At 51.2% G+C, this 18,454-nt stretch overlaps 2 pseudogenes; both read left to right on the top strand.

Annotated features, from left to right (window-relative positions):
* Window positions 1–1,532: 1,532 nt before the first annotated feature.
* On the top strand, window positions 1,533–10,937 carry LOC132958888 (transcription factor SPT20 homolog; annotated as a pseudogene).
* A 1,950-nt stretch (window positions 10,938–12,887) lies between these two features.
* Window positions 12,888–18,413, top strand: LOC132958887 (putative uncharacterized protein DDB_G0271606; annotated as a pseudogene).
* The last annotated feature ends 41 nt before the right edge of the window (window positions 18,414–18,454 follow it).

The raw sequence follows: 18,454 nt of genomic DNA, 5'->3' as shown, positions 1-18,454 counted from the left end.
AGCAGCTCCAAAAAAAAACACAGATGCTCCAACACCAACAACTGCAGCTCAAACAACAACCGCAGCTGATCCAACCACAACGACAGCTGCTCCAACTACAACCACAGCAGCTTCAACAACCACAGCAGTACCAACAACAAGAGCAGCTCAGACAACAACCACAGCAGCTACTACAACAACGACGACAGCAGCTCCAACAACAACCACAGCAGCTCCAACAACAACCACAGCAGCTCCTACAACAACAGCAGCTCCAACAACGACGACAGCAGCTCCAACAACAACCACAGCAGCTCCAACAACAACCACAGCAGCTCCTACAACAACAGCAGCCCCAACAACGACGACAGCAGCTCCAACAACAACCACAGCTGATCCTACAACTATGACAGCAGCTCCAAATACAACCACAGCTGATCCTACAACTATGACAGCAGCTCCAACAACAACAACCACAGCAGTTCCAACAAAAACCACAGCTGCTCAAACAACAACCACAGCTGCTCCGACTACAACCAAAGCTGCTCCAACAACCACAGCTGCTTCAACAACAACAGCTGCTCCTACAACCACGACAACAGCTCCAACAACAATCACAGCAGCTCCAACAACAACAACAGCTGCTCTAACTACAACTACAGCAGTACCAACAACAACAGCAGCTCAGACAACAACCACAGCAGCTCCAACAACAACAACCACAGCTGCTCCAACAACAACCACAGCTACTCCTACAATGACTGCAGCTCCAACAACAACAACCACAGCAGCTCCAACAACAACCACAGCAGCTCATACAACAACAGCAGCTCCAACAACGACGACAGCAGCTCCAACAACAACCACAGCAGCTCCAACAACAACCACAGCAGCTCCTACAACAACAGCAGCTCCAACAACGACGACAGCAGCTCCAACAACAACCACAGCAGCTCCCACTACAACCACAGCAGCTCCTACAACAACAGCAGCTCCAACAACGAAGACAGCAGCTCCATCTACGACCACAGCTGCTCCAACAACCACAGCAGCTCCAATAACAACAACCACAGCAGCCCCACAAACCACCGCAGCAGCTCCAACAACAACCACAGCTGCTCCAACAACAACCACAGCTGCTCCAACAACCACAGCTGCTCCAACAACCACAGCTGCTCCAACAACAACAGCTGCTCCTACAACCACGACAGCCGCTCAGACAATGACGACAGCAGCTCCAACAACCACAGCAGCTCCAACAACAACCACAGCCGCTACAACAACAACCACAGCAGCTCCAACAACGGCAACAGCAGCTAAAACAACAACCACAGCTGTTCCAACCACAACCACAGCTGCTACAACAAACACAGCTGCTCCTACAATCATAACAACAGTTCCAACAACGACCACAGCAGCTCCTACAACAACAACAGCAGCTTCAACAACAACCACACTGGCTCCAACAACAACCACTGCAGCTCCAACAAATACGGCAGCAGATCCAACAACAACCACAGCTGCTCCAACACCGACTACAGCTGCTCCAACAACAACAGCTGCTCCTACAACCACGACAGCAGCTCCAACAACAACCACAGCAGCTCCAAAAAAAACCACAGATGCTCCAACACCAACAACTGCAGCTCAAACAACAACTGCAGCTGTTCCAACCACAACGACAGCTGCTCCAACTACAACCACAGCAGCTCCAACAACCACAGCAGTACCAACAACAAGAACAGCTCAGACAACAACCACAGCAGCTCCTACAACAACAACAACCACAGCTGCTACAACAACAACAACCACAGCAGCTCTAACAACAACCACAGCAGCTCTAACAACAACCACAGCTGCTCCTATAATGACTGCAGCTCCAACAACAACAACCACAGCAGCTCTAATAACAACCACAGCAGCTCAAACAACAACCACAGCAGCTCCTACAACAACAGCAGTTCAGACAATGACCACAGCAGCTCTAACAACAACCACAGCAGCTCTAACAACAACCACAGCAGCTCCTACAACAACAGCAGTTCAGACAATGACCACAGCAGCTCCAACAAAGACGACAGCAGCTCCAACAACAACCACAGCTGCTCCAACTACGACCACAGCTGCTCCAACAACCACAGCTGGTCCTACAACTATGACAGCAGCTCCAACAACAATCACAGCTGCTCCAACTACAACCACAGCTGCTCCAACAACCACATCTGCTCCAACAACAACAGCTTCTCCTACAACCACGACAGCCGCTCAAACAACGACTACAACTGCTCCAACAACAACAGCTGCTCCGACAACCACGACAGCAGCTCCAACAACAATCACAGCAGCTCCAACAACAACCACAGCTGCTCCAACTACAACCACAGCTGCTCCAACAACCACTGCAGCTCCAAGAACAAGGACAGCAACTCAAACAACAACTACAGCAGCTCCAACAAAAACCACAGCTGCTCAAACAACAACTACAGCTGCTCCGACTACAACCACAGCTGCTCCAACAACAACAGCTGCTCCTACAACCACGACAGCCGCTCAAACAACGACTACAGCAGCTCCAACAACAACAACCACAGCAGCCCCACAAACCACCGCAGCAGCTCCAACAACAACCACAGCTGCTCCAACAACAACCACAGCTGCTCCAACAACCACAGCTGCTCCAACAACAACAGCTGCTCCTACAACCACGACAGCCGCTCAGACAATGACGACAGCAGCTCCAACAACCACAGCAGCTCCAACAACAACCACGGCTGTTCCATCAAACACAGCTGCTCCTACAATCATAACAACAGTTCCAACAACGACCACAGCGGCTCCTACAACAACAACAGCAGCTTCAACAACAACCACACTGGTTCCAACAACAACCACAGCTGCTCCAACACCGACGACAGCTGCTCCAACAACCTCAGCTGCTCCAACGACTACAGCTGCTCCAACAACAACAGCTGCTCCTACAACCACGACAGCAGCTCCAACAACAACCACAGCAGCTCCAAAAAAACCCACAGATGCTCCAACACCAATAACTGTAGCTCAAACAACAACCACAGCTGTTCCAACCACAACGACAGCTGCTCCAACTACAACCACAGCAGCTCCAACAACCACAGCAGCTCTAACAACAACCACAGCAGCTCCTACAACAACAGCAGTTCAGACAATGACCACAGCAGCTCTAACAACAACCACAGCAGCTCCTACAACAACAGCAGTTCAGACAATGACCACAGCAGCTCTAACAACAACCACAGCAGCTCTAACAACAACCACAGCAGCTCCTACAACAACAGCAGTTCAGACAATGACCACAGCAGCTCCAACAAAGACGACAGCAGCTCCAACAACAACCACAGCTGCTCCAACTACGACCACAGCTGCTCCAACAACCACAGCTGGTCCTACAACTATGACAGCAGCTCCAACAACAATCACAGCTGCTCCAACTACAACCACAGCTGCTCCAACAACCACATCTGCTCCAACAACAACAGCTTCTCCTACAACCACGACAGCCGCTCAAACAACGACTACAACTGCTCCAACAACAATCACAGCAGCTCCAACAACAACCACAGCTGCTCCAACTGCAACCACAGCTGCTCCAACAACCACTGCAGCTCCAAGAACAAGGACAGCAACTCAAAAAACAACTACAGCAGCTCCAACAAAAACCACAGCTGCTCAAACAACAACTACAGCTGCTCCGACTACAACCACAGCTGCTCCAACAACAACAGCTGCTCCTACAACCACGACAGCCGCTCAAACAACGACTACAGCAGCTCCAACAACAACAACCACAGCAGCCCCACAAACCACCGCAGCAGCTCCAACAACAACCACAGCTGCTCCAACAACAACCACAGCTGCTCCAACAACCACAGCTGCTCCAACAACAACAGCTGCTCCTACAACCACGACAGCCGCTCAGACAATGACGACAGCAGCTCCAACAACCACAGCAGCTCCAACAACAACCACAGCTGTTCCAACAAACACAGCTGCTCCTACAATCATAACAACAGTTCCAACAACGACCACAGCGGCTCCTACAACAACAACAGCAGCTTCAACAACAACCACACTGGTTCCAACAACAACCACAGCTGCTCCAACACCGACGACAGCTGCTCCAACAACCTCAGCTGCTCCAACGACTACAGCTGCTCCAACAACAACAGCTGCTCCTACAACCACGACAGCAGCTCCAACAACAACCACAGCAGCTCCAAAAAAAAACACAGATGCTCCAACACCAATAACTGTAGCTCAAACAACAACCACAGCTGTTCCAACCACAACGACAGCTGCTCCAACTACAACCACAGCAGCTCCAACAACCACAGCAGCTCTAACAACAACCACAGCAGCTCCTACAACAACAGCAGTTCAGACAATGACCACAGCAGCTCTAACAACAACCACAGCAGCTCCTACAACAACAGCAGTTCAGACAATGACCACAGCAGCTCCAACAAAGACGACAGCAGCTCCAACAACAACCACAGCTGCTCCAACTACGACCACAGCTGCTCCAACAACCACAGCTGGTCCTACAACTATGACAGCAGCTCCAACAACAATCACAGCTGCTCCAACAACCACATCTGCTCCAACAACAACAGCTTCTCCTACAACCACGACAGCCGCTCAAACAACGACTACAACTGCTCCAACAACAACAGCTGCTCCGACAACCACGACAGCAGCTCCAACAACAATCACAGCAGCTCCAACAACAACCACAGCTGCTCCAACTACAACCACAGCTGCTCCAACAACCACTGCAGCTCCAAGAACAAGGACAGCAACTCAAACAACAACTACAGCAGCTCCAACAAAAACCAAAGCTGCTCAAACAACAACTACAGCTGCTCCGACTACAACCACAGCTGCTCCAACAACAACAGCTGCTCCTACAACCACGACAGCCGCTCAAACAACGACTACAGCAGCTCCAACTACGACCACAGCTGATCCAACAACCACAGCAGCTCCAACAACAACAACCACAGCAGCCCCACAAACCACCGCAGCAGCTCCAACAACAACCACAGCTGCTCCAACAACAACAGTTGCTCTTACAACCACGACAGCCGCTCAGACAATGACGACTGCAGCTCCAACAACCACAGCAGCTCCAACAACAACCACAGCCGCTCCAACAACAACCACAGCAGCTCCAACAACGGCAACAGCAGCTAAAACAACAACCACAGCTGTTCCAACCATAACCACAGCTGCTCCAACAAACACAGCTGCTCCTACAACAACAACCACAGCAGCTCATACAACAACAGCAGCTCCAACAATGACGACAGCAGCTCCAACAACAACCACAGCAGCTCCAACAACAACCGCAGCAGCTCCTACAACAACAGCAGCCCCACAAACCACCGCAGCAGCTCCAACAACAACCACAGCTGGTCCTACAACTATGACAGCAGCTCCAACAACAACCACAGCAGCTCCTACAACAACAGCAGCTCCAACAACTACGACAGCAGCTCCAACAACAACCACAGCTGATCCTACAACTATGACAGCAGCTCCAACAACAACCACAGCAGTTCCAACAACCACAGCTGCTTCAACAACAACAGCTGCTCCTACAACCACGACAACAGCTCCAACAACAATCACAGCAGCTCCAACAACAACCACAGCTGCTCCAACTACAACTACAGCAGTACCAACAACAACAGCTGCTCCTACAACCACGACAACAGCTCCAACAACAACCACAGCTGCTCCAACAACAACCACAGCTACTCCTACAATGACTGCAGCTCCAACAACAACCACAGCAGCTCATACAACAACAGCAGCTCCAACAACGACGACAGCAGCTCCAACAACAACCACAGCAGCTCCAACAACAACCACAGCAGCTCCTACAACAACAGCAGCTTCAACAACGACGACAGCAGCTCCAACAACAACCACAGCAGCTCCAACAACAACCGCAGCAGCTCCTACAACAACAGCAGCCCCACAAACCACCGCAGCAGCTCCAACAACAACCACAGCTGCTCCAACAACCACAGCAGCTCCAACAACAAGAACCACAGCTGCTCCAACAACAACCACAGCTGCTCCTACAATGACTGCAGCTCCAACAACAACCACAGCAGCTCCTACAACAACCACAGTAGCTCTAACAACAACCACAGCAGCTCCTACAACAACAGCAGTTCAGACAATGACCACAGTTGCTCCAACAACAACCACAGCAGCTCCAACAACAACTGCAGCTCCAACAACAACCACAGCTGCTCCAACAACAACCACAGCTGCTCAAACAACCACAGCTGCTCCAACAACAACAGCTGCTCAGACAATGCCGACAGCAGCTCCAACAACAACCACAGCTGTTCCAACTACAACCACAGCAGCTCCAACAATGACCACAGCAGCTCCAACAGCCACAACAGCCGCTCCAACAACAACCACAGCTGCTCCAACAACAACGACAGCAGCTCCAACACCAACGACAGCTGCTCCAACAACCACATCTGCTCCAACAACAGCTGCTCCTACAACCACGACAACTGCACCAACACCAACGACAGCTGCTCCAACAACAACCACAGCAGCTCCAAAAAAAACCACAGCTGCTCAAACAACAACCACAGCTGCTCCAACACCAACGACAGCTGCTCCAACAACCACATCTGCTCCAACAACAGCTGCTCCTACAACCACGACAGCTGTTCCAACCACAACCACAGCTGATCCAACAACCACAGCAGCTCCAACAGCCACAGCAGCTCCAACAGCCACAACAACAGCTCCAACACTAACCACAGCTGCTCCAACAACGACGACAGCAGCTCCAACAACAACCACAGCTGCTACAACTACAACCACAGCTGCTCCAACACTAACCACAGCTGCTCCAACAACAACCACAGCCGCTCCAACAACAACCACAGCCGCTCCAACAACAACCACAGCAGCTCCAACAACTACCACTACAGCTCCAACAACGTCGACAGCAGCTCCAACAACAACCACAGCTGCTCCAACTACAACTACAGCCGCTCCAACAACCACAGCTGCTCCTACAACAACCACAGCTGCTCCAACCACAACCACAGCTGCTCCAACACCAACGACAGATGCTCCAACAACCACAGCTGCTCCAACACCAACGACAGCTGCTCCAACAACCATGACAACAGCTCTAACAACGATGACAGCAGCTCCACCAACAACAACAGCTGCTCCAAAAACGACCACAGCTGGTCCAACAACAACCACAGCTACTCCAACAACCACAACTGCTCAAACACCAACGACAGCTGCTCCAACCCCAAAGACAGCTGCTCCTACAACCATGACAGCCGCTCCAACAACGACGACAGCAGCTCCAACAACAACCACAGCTGCTCCTACAACCACTACAGCAGCTCCAATAACATCCACTGCAGCTCCAACGACAACCACAACTTCTCCAACAACTACCACTGCAGCTCCAACAACAACAACAGCAGCTCCTACAACAACAACAACAGCAGCTGCAACAACAACCACAGCTGCTCCAACTACAACCACAGCCGCTCCATCAACAACCACAGCTGCTCCAAAAACAACTATAGCTTCTCCAACATCTACGTCAGCAGCTCCAACCATATCCAGTGCAGCTCCAACAACAACTACAGCTGCTCCAACAACCAGAGCTACTCCCACAACCAAAACAGCAGTTCCAACAAAAACTATACCGGCTCCAACAACAACCACAGCTGCTCCTACAGCCACAACAGCAGCTCAATCAACAACCACAGCTGATCCAACACCAACAACAGCTGCTCCAACAACCACAGCTGCTCCAACACCAACTACAGCTGCTCCAACAACCACAGCTGCTCCAGCAACCACAGCTGCTCCAGCAACCACAGCTGCTCCAATACCAACCACAGCTGCTCCATCAACCACAACAGCAGCTCAAACAACAACAACAGCTCCAACAACAACCACTGCAGCTCCAATAACGTCGACAGCAGCTCCAACAACAACCACAGCTGCTCCTACATCAACCACAGCTGCTCCAACCACAACCACAGCTGCTCCAACACCAACGACAGCTGCTCCAACAACCATGACAACAGCTCTAACAACGACGACAGCAGCTCCACCAACAACAACAGCTGCTCCAGCAACAACAGCTGCTACTACAACCACTACAGCACCTCCAACAACAACCACTGCAGCTCCAAAAACAACAACAGCTGCTCCAAAAACGACCACAGCTGGTCCAACAACAACAACAGCTGCTCCAACAATCACAACTGCTCCAACAGCCACAACAGCCACTCCAACAACAACCACAGCAGCTCCAACGTCAACAACCACAGCAGACTCACAAACCACCACAGCAGCTCCAGCAACAACCACAGCTGCTCCAACAACAACCACAGCAGCTCCAACGGTAACAACCACAGCAGACTCACAAACCACCACAGCAGCTCGAGCAACAACCACAACTGCCCCAACAACGACGACAGCAGCTCCAACAACAACCACAGCTGCTCCAACTACAACCACACCTGCTCCAACAACCATGACAGCAGCTCCTACAGCCACAACTGCAGCTCAATCAACAACAACAGCTGCTTCCATAACCACTACAGCAGCTCCAACAACAACCGCATCCGCTCCAACAACAACCACAACATCTCCAACAACTACCACTGCAGCTCCAACAACAACCACTGCAGCTCCAACAACCACAGCTGCTCCCACAACCATAACAGCAGTTCCAACAACAACCATACCAGCTTTAACAACAACAACAGCAGCTCCAACAACAACCACACCGACTCCAACAACAACAACAGCCGCTCCAACAACCACAGCAGCAGCTCCAACAACAACCACAGCTGTTCCTACAACAACAACAACAGCAGCTCCAACAACAGCCACAGCTGCTCCAACAACCACTGCAGCTCCAACAACGACCACAACAGCTCCAACAACAACTATACCGGCTCCAACGACAACCACAGCTGCTCCTACAACAACAACAGCTGCTCCTACAACCAGAACAGCAGCTCCAACAACCACAGCTGCTCCTACAACAACCACAGCAGCTCCAACACCAATGACAGCTGCTCCAACAACCACGCAAACAGCTCCAACAACGACGACAGCAGCTACAACAACAACGACATCTGCTTCTAGAACTATGACAGCAGCTCAATCAACAACCACAGCTCCTCCAACACCAACAACAGCTGCTCCAACAACCACAGCTGCTCCAACACCAATGACAGCTGCTCCAACAACCACGCAAACAGCTCCAACAACGACGACAGCAGCTCCAACAACAACGACATCTGCTTCTAGAACTATGACAGCAGCTAAATCAACAACCACAGCAGCTCCAACAACAACCACAACTGCTCCTACAACCACTACAGCACCTCCAACAACAACCACTGCAGCTCCAACAACAACAATAGCTGTTCCAACAACAACCACAGCTGCACCAACAACAACCACAGCAGCTCCAAAAACGACGACAGCTGCTCCAACTACAACCACAGCAGCTCCAACAACAACCACAGCTGCTCCAACTACAACCACAGCTGCTCCAACAACCATGACAGCAGCTCCAACAACAACTAAAGCTGCTCCAACAACAACAATAGCTGCTCCAAAAACGACCACAGCTGGTCCAACAACAACCACAGCTGCTCCAACAAAAGCAGCTGCTTCAACATTCACAACTGCTCCAACAACAACCACAGCTGCTCCAACAACCATGACAGCAGCTCCAACGGCAACAACCACAGCAGCCTCACAAACCACCACAGCAGCTCCAGCAAAAACCACAACTGCTCCAACACCAACGACAGCTGCTCCAACAACCACAGCTGCTCTAACAGCAACAGCAATACCTGCTCCTACAACCACGACAGACGCTCCAACAACATTGACATCAGCTCCAAAAACAACCACAGCTGCTCCAACTACAACCACACCTGCTCCAACAACCATGACAGCAGCTCCAACACCAACCACAGCAGCTCCTACAACAACAGCAGCTCCAACAACCACAGCTGATCTAACAACAACCACCGCAGCTCCAACAACAACCACAGCTGCTCCAACAGCAACCACTGCAGCTCCAACAACGACGACAGCAGCTCCAACAACAACCACAGCTGCTCCAAATACAACCACTGCAGCTCCAACAACGACGACAGCAGCTCCAACCACAACCACAGCTGCTCAAACAACAACCACAGCTGCTCCAACACCAACCACAGCTGCTTCAACAACAACCACAGCAGCTCCAACAACAACCACAGCAGCTCCTACAACAACAGCAGCTGCTCCAACAACAACCACAGCCGCTCCAACAACAACCACAGCAGCTCCAACAACGACAACAGCAGCTAAAACAACAACCACAGCAGCTCTAACACCAACCACAGCAGCTCCTACAACAACAGCAGCTCCAAAAACCACAGCTTCTCCACCAACAACCACCGCAGCTCCAACAACAACCACAGCTGCTCCAACAACAACCACAGCCGCTCCAACAACAACCACAGCAGCTCCAACAACGACAACAGCAGCTAAAACAACAACCACAGCTGTTCCAACCACAACCACAGTTGCTCCAACAACCACAGCTACTCCAACAACAACAGCTGCTCCTACAACCACGACAGAAGCTCCAACAACAACCACAGCTGCTCCAACTACAACAACAGCAACAACCACAGCAGCCTCACAAACCACCACAGCAGCTTCAACAACCACAGCAGCTCCTACTGCCACAACAGCAGCTCAATCAACAACCACAGCTGCTCCAACCACAACCACAGCTGCTCCAACACCAACCACAGCTGCTCCAATAACCACAACAGCAGTTCCTTCAACCACAACAGCAGCGCCAACAACAACCACAGCAGCTCCAACAGCATCCACTGCAGCTCCTACGACATCCACAGCTTCTCCCACAACTACCACTGCAGCTCCAACGACAACAGCAGCTAAAACAACAAGCACAGCTGTTCCAACCACAACCACAGCTGCTCCAACAACAAACACAGCTGCTACAACAACAACCACTGAATCTCCAACAACAACCACAGCAGCTCCAACAACAACAACAGCAGTTCAAACAACAACAGCATCTCCAACAACAACCACGGCCTCTCCAAAAACAACAGCAGCCGCTCCAACAACAACCACAGCAGCTACAACAACAACAACAGCAGCAGCTCCAACAACAACCACTGCAGCTCCAACAACAACCACTACAGCTCCAACAACAACCACAGCTGCTCAAACAACCTCCACAGATGCTCCAACAACAGCATCTCCAACAACAACCACAGCCACTCCAACAACAACCACGGCCTCTCCAACAACAACAGCAGCAGCTCCACCAACAACCACTGCAGTTCCAACAACGACCACAGCAGCTCCAACTACAACCACAGCAGCTCCAACAACAACAGCAGCTCCAAAAATGACGACGGCAGCTCCAACAACAACCATAGCTGCTCCAACAACAACCACTGCAGCTCCAAGTACAACCACAGCAGCTCCAACAACAACAACAACAGCAGCTCCGAAAATGACGACGGCAGCTCCAACAACAGCCACAGCTGCTCCAACAACAACCACAGCAGCTCCAACAACAACCACTGCAGCTCCAACTACAACCACAGCTACTCCAACAACAACAGCTGCTCCTACAACCACGACAGCCGCTCCAACAACGACGACAGAAGCTCCAACAACAACCACAGCAACAACCACAGCAGCCTCACAAACCACCACAGCAGCTTCAACAACCACAGCAGCTCCTACTGCCACAACAGCAGCTCAATCAACAACCACAGCTGCTCCAACCACAACCACAGCTGCTCCAACACCAACCACAGCTGCTCCAATAACCACAACAGCAGTTCCTTCAACCACAACAGCAGCGCCAACAACAACCACAGCAGCTCCAACAGCATCCACTGCAGCTCCTACGACAACCACAGCTTCTCCCACAACTACCACTGCAGCTCCAACGACAACAGCAGCTAAAACAACAAGCACAGCTGTTCCAACCACAACCACAGCTGCTCCAACAACAAACACAGCTGCTACAACAACAACCACTGAATCTCCAACAACAACCACAGCAGCTCCAACAACAACAACAGCAGTTCAAACAACAACAGCATCTCCAACAACAACCACGGCCTCTCCAAAAACAACAGCAGCCGCTCCAACAACAACCACAGCAGCTACAACAACAACAGCAGCAGCTCCAGCAACAACCACTGCAGCTCCAACAACAACCACTACAGCTCCAACAACAACCACAGCTGCTCCAACAACAACAGCATCTCCAACAACCACGACAGCAGCTCCTAAAACCACAACAGCAGCTCCAACAACGACGACATCATCTCCAACACCAACCACAGCTGATCCAACAACCACAACTGCTCTAACAACCACAGCAGCTCCAACACTAACTACAGCAGCTCCTACAACAACAGCCGCTGTAACAACAACCACAGCTGCTCCAAAAACAACCACAGCTGCAGCTCCAACAACAACCACTGCAGCTCCAACAACAACCACTACAGCTCCAACAACAACCACAGCTGCTCCAACAACAACAGCATCTCCAACAACCACGACAGCAGCTCCTAAAACCACAACAGCAGCTCCAACAACGACGACATCATCTCCAACACCAACCACAGCTGATCCAACAACCACAACTGCTCTAACAACCACAGCAGCTCCAACACTAACTACAGCAGCTCCTACAACAACAGCCGCTGTAACAACAACCACAGCTGCTCCAAAAACAACCACAGCTGCAGCTCCAACAACAACTACAGCTGCTCCAACAACAACAGCATCTCCAACAACCACGACAGCAGCTCCTAAAACCACAAAAGCAGCTCCAACAACAACAACATCATCTCCAACACCAACCACAGCAGCTCCTACAACGACCACAGCAGCTCCAACAACAACCACAGCTGCTCCAAAACCAAACACAGCAGCTCCTACAACAACAGCAGCTCCAACAACAACAATAGCTGCTCCAAAAACGACCACAGCTGGTCCAACAACAACCACAGCTGCTCCAACAAAAGCAGCTGCTTCAACATTCACAACTGCTCCAACAACAACCACAGCTGCTCCACCAACCATGACAGCAGCTCCAACGGCAACAACCACAGCAGCCTCACAAACCACCACAGCAGCTCCAGCAACAACCACAACTGCTCCAACACCAACGACAGCTGCTCCAACAACCACAGCTGCTCTAACAGCAACAGCAATACCTGCTCCTACAACCACGACAGACGCTCCAACAACATTGACATCAGCTCCAAAAACAACCACAGCTGCTCCAACTACAACCACACCTGCTCCAACAACCATGACAGCAGCTCCAACACCAACCACAGCAGCTCCTACAACAACAGCAGCTCCAACAACCACAGCTGATCTAACAACAACCACCGCAGCTCCAACAACAACCACAGCTGCTCCAACAGCAACCACTGCAGCTCCAACAACGACGACAGCAGCTCCAACAACAACCACAGCTGCTCCAAATACAACCACTGCAGCTCCAACAACGACGACAGCAGCTCCAACCACAACCACAGCTGCTCAAACAACAACCACAGCTGCTCCAACACCAACCACAGCTGCTTCAACAACAACCACAGCAGCTCCAACAACAACCACAGCAGCTCCTACAACAACAGCAGCTGCTCCAACAACAACCACAGCCGCTCCAACAACAACCACAGCAGCTCCAACAACGACAACAGCAGCTAAAACAACAACCACAGCAGCTCTAACACCAACCACAGCAGCTCCTACAACAACAGCAGCTCCAAAAACCACAGCTTCTCCACCAACAACCACCGCAGCTCCAACAACAACCACAGCTGCTCCAACAACAACCACAGCCGCTCCAACAACAACCACAGCAGCTCCAACAACGACAACAGCAGCTAAAACAACAACCACAGCTGTTCCAACCACAACCACAGTTGCTCCAACAACCACAGCTACTCCAACAACAACAGCTGCTCCTACAACCACGACAGAAGCTCCAACAACAACCACAGCTGCTCCAACTACAACAACAGCAACAACCACAGCAGCCTCACAAACCACCACAGCAGCTTCAACAACCACAGCAGCTCCTACTGCCACAACAGCAGCTCAATCAACAACCACAGCTGCTCCAACCACAACCACAGCTGCTCCAACACCAACCACAGCTGCTCCAATAACCACAACAGCAGTTCCTTCAACCACAACAGCAGCGCCAACAACAACCACAGCAGCTCCAACAGCATCCACTGCAGCTCCTACGACATCCACAGCTTCTCCCACAACTACCACTGCAGCTCCAACGACAACAGCAGCTAAAACAACAAGCACAGCTGTTCCAACCACAACCACAGCTGCTCCAACAACAAACACAGCTGCTACAACAACAACCACTGAATCTCCAACAACAACCACAGCAGCTCCAACAACAACAACAGCAGTTCAAACAACAACAGCATCTCCAACAACAACCACGGCCTCTCCAAAAACAACAGCAGCCGCTCCAACAACAACCACAGCAGCTACAACAACAACAACAGCAGCAGCTCCAACAACAACCACTGCAGCTCCAACAACAACCACTACAGCTCCAACAACAACCACAGCTGCTCCAACAACAACAGCATCTCCAACAACCACGACAGCAGCTCCTAAAACCACAACAGCTGCTCCAAAAACAACCACAGCTGCAGCTCCAACAACAACTACAGCTGCTCCAACAACAACAGCATCTCCAACAACCACGACAGCAGCTCCTAAAACCACAAAAGCAGCTCCAACAACAACAACATCATCTCCAACACCAACCACAGCAGCTCCTACAACGACCACAGCAGCTCCAACAACAACCACAGCTGCTCCAAAACCAAACACAGCAGCTCCTACAACAACAGCAGCTCCAACAACAACCAGAGCAGTTAAAACAACAACCACAGCTGCTTCAATAACAACCACTGCAGCTCCAACAACAACCACAGCTGCTCCAATAACCACAGTTTCTCCAACAACCAAACCAGCCCCACAAACCACCACAGCAGCTCCAACAACAACCACAGCAGGTCCTACAAGAACAGCCGCTCCAGCTACAACCACAGCTGTTCCAACAACTATGACAGCAGCTCCAACAACATCAACCACAGCAGCCCCACAAACCACCACAGCAGCTCCAACAACAACCACAGCTGCTCCAACAACCACAGCAGCTCCAACAACCACAGCTACTCCAATAAAAACCACTACAGCTCCAACAACAACCACAGCTGCTACAACTACATCCACAGTTGCTCCTACAACCACGACAGCAGCTCCAACAACAACCACTGCAGCTCCAACAACCACAACTGTTCCAACAACAAGCACAGCCGCTCCGACAACAACCACGGCCTCTCCAACAACAACAGCAGCTCAAACAACCTCCACAGATGCTCCAACAACAGCATCTCCAACAACAACCACAGCCACTCCAACAACAACCACGGCCTCTCCAACAACAACAGCAGCAGCTCCACCAACAACCACTGCAGTTCCAACAACGACCACAGCAGCTCCAACTACAACCACAGCAGCTCCAACAACAACAGCAGCTCCAAAAATGACGACGGCAGCTCCAACAACAACCATAGCTGCTCCAACAACAACCACTGCAGCTCCAAGTACAACCACAGCAGCTCCAACAACAACAACAACAGCAGCTCCGAAAATGACGACGGCAGCTCCAACAACAGCCACAGCTGCTCCAACAACAACCACAGCAGCTCCAACAACAACCACTGCAGCTCCAACTACAACCACAGCTACTCCAACAACAACAGCTGCTCCTACAACCACGACAGCCGCTCCAACAACGACGACAGAAGCTCCAACAACAACCACAGCAACAACCACAGCAGCCTCACAAGCCACCACAGCAGCTTCAACAACCACAGCAGCTCCTACTGCCACAACAGCAGCTCAATCAACAACCACAGCTGCTCCAACCACAACCACAGCTGCTCCAACACCAACCACAGCTGCTCCAATAACCACAACAGCAGTTCCTTCAACCACAACAGCAGCGCCAACAACAACCACAGCAGCTCCCACAACTACCACTGCAGCTCCAACGACAACAGCAGCTAAAACAACAAGCACAGCTGTTCCAACCACAACCACAGCTGCTCCAACAACAAACACAGCTGCTACAACAACAACCACTGAATCTCCAACAACAACCACAGCAGCTCCAACAACAACAACAGCAGTTCAAACAACAACAGCATCTCCAACAACAACCACGGCCTCTCCAAAAACAACAGCAGCCGCTCCAACAACAACCACAGCAGCTACAACAACAACAGCAGCAGCTCCAGCAACAACCACTGCAGCTCCAACAACAACCACTACAGCTCCAACAACAACCACAGCTGCTCCAACAACAACAGCATCTCCAACAACCACGACAGCAGCTCCTAAAACCACAACAGCAGCTCCAACAACGACGACATCATCTCCAACACCAACCACAGCTGATCCAACAACCACAACTGCTCTAACAACCACAGCAGCTCCAACACTAACTACAGCAGCTCCTACAACAACAGCCGCTGTAACAACAACCACAGCTGCTCCAAAAACAACCACAGCTGCAGCTCCAACAACAACCACTGCAGCTCCAACAACAACCACTACAGCTCCAACAACAACCACAGCTGCTCCAACAACAACAGCATCTCCAACAACCACGACAGCAGCTCCTAAAACCACAACAGCAGCTCCAACAACGACGACATCATCTCCAACACCAACCACAGCTGATCCAACAACCACAACTGCTCTAACAACCACAGCAGCTCCAACACTAACTACAGCAGCTCCTACAACAACAGCCGCTGTAACAACAACCACAGCTGCTCCAAAAACAACCACAGCTGCAGCTCCAACAACAACTACAGCTGCTCCAACAACAACAGCATCTCCAACAACCACGACAGCAGCTCCTAAAACCACAAAAGCAGCTCCAACAACAACAACATCATCTCCAACACCAACCACAGCAGCTCCTACAACGACCACAGCAGCTCCAACAACAACCACAGCTGCTCCAAAACCAAACACAGCAGCTCCTACAACAACAGCAGCTCCAACAACAACCAGAGCAGTTAAAACAACAACCACAGCTGCTTCAATAACAACCACTGCAGCTCCAACAACAACCACAGCTGCTCCAATAACCACAGTTTCTCCAACAACCAAACCAGCCCCACAAACCACCACAGCAGCTCCAACAACAACCACAGCAGGTCCTACAACAACAGCCGCTCCAGCTACAACCACAGCTGTTCCAACAACTATGACAGCAGCTCCAACAACATCAACCACAGCAGCCCCACAAACCACCACAGCAGCTCCAACAACAACCACAGCTGCTCCAACAACCACAGCAGCTCCAACAACCACAGCTACTCCAATAAAAACCACTACAGCTCCAACAACAACCACAGCTGCTACAACTACATCCACAGTTGCTCCTACAACCACGACAGCAGCTCCAACAACAACCACTGCAGCTCCAACAACCACAACTGTTCCAACAACAAGCACAGCCGCTCCAACAACAACCACGGCCTCTCCAACAACAACAGCAGCTCAAACAACCTCCACAGATGCTCCAACAACAGCATCTCCAACAACAACCACAGCCGCTCCAACAACAACCACGGCCTCTCCAACAACAACAGCAGCAGCTCCACCAACAACCACTGCAGTTCCAACAACGACCACAGCAGCTCCAACTACAACCACAGCAGCTCCAACAACAACAGCAGCTCCAAAAATGACGACGGCAGCTCCAACAACAACCATAGCTGCTCCAACAACAACCACTGCAGCTCCAAGTACAACCACAGCAGCTCCAACAACAACAACAGCAGCTCCGAAAATGACGACGGCAGCTCCAACAACAGCCACAGCTGCTCCAACAACAACCACAGCAGCTCCAACAACAACCACTGCAGCTCCAACTACAACCACAGCTACTCCAACAACAACAGCTGCTCCTACAACCACGACAGCCGCTCCAACAACGACGACAGAAGCTCCAACAACAACCACAGCAACAACCACAGCAGCCTCACAAACCACCACAGCAGCTTCAACAACCACAGCAGCTCCTACTGCCACAACAGCAGCTCAATCAACAACCACAGCTGCTCCTACCACAACCACAGCTGCTCCAACACCAACCACAGCTGCTCCAATAACCACAACAGCAGTTCCTTCAACCACAACAGCAGCGCCAACAACAACCACAGCAGCTCCAACAGCATCCACTGCAGCTCCTATGACAACCACAGCTTCTCCC

Source organism: Labrus mixtus, chromosome 23 (assembly GCF_963584025.1).
Source record: "Labrus mixtus chromosome 23, fLabMix1.1, whole genome shotgun sequence".
NCBI lineage: Eukaryota > Metazoa > Chordata > Actinopteri > Labriformes > Labridae > Labrus > Labrus mixtus.
This window is presented reverse-complemented; position numbering and strand designations above follow the sequence as displayed.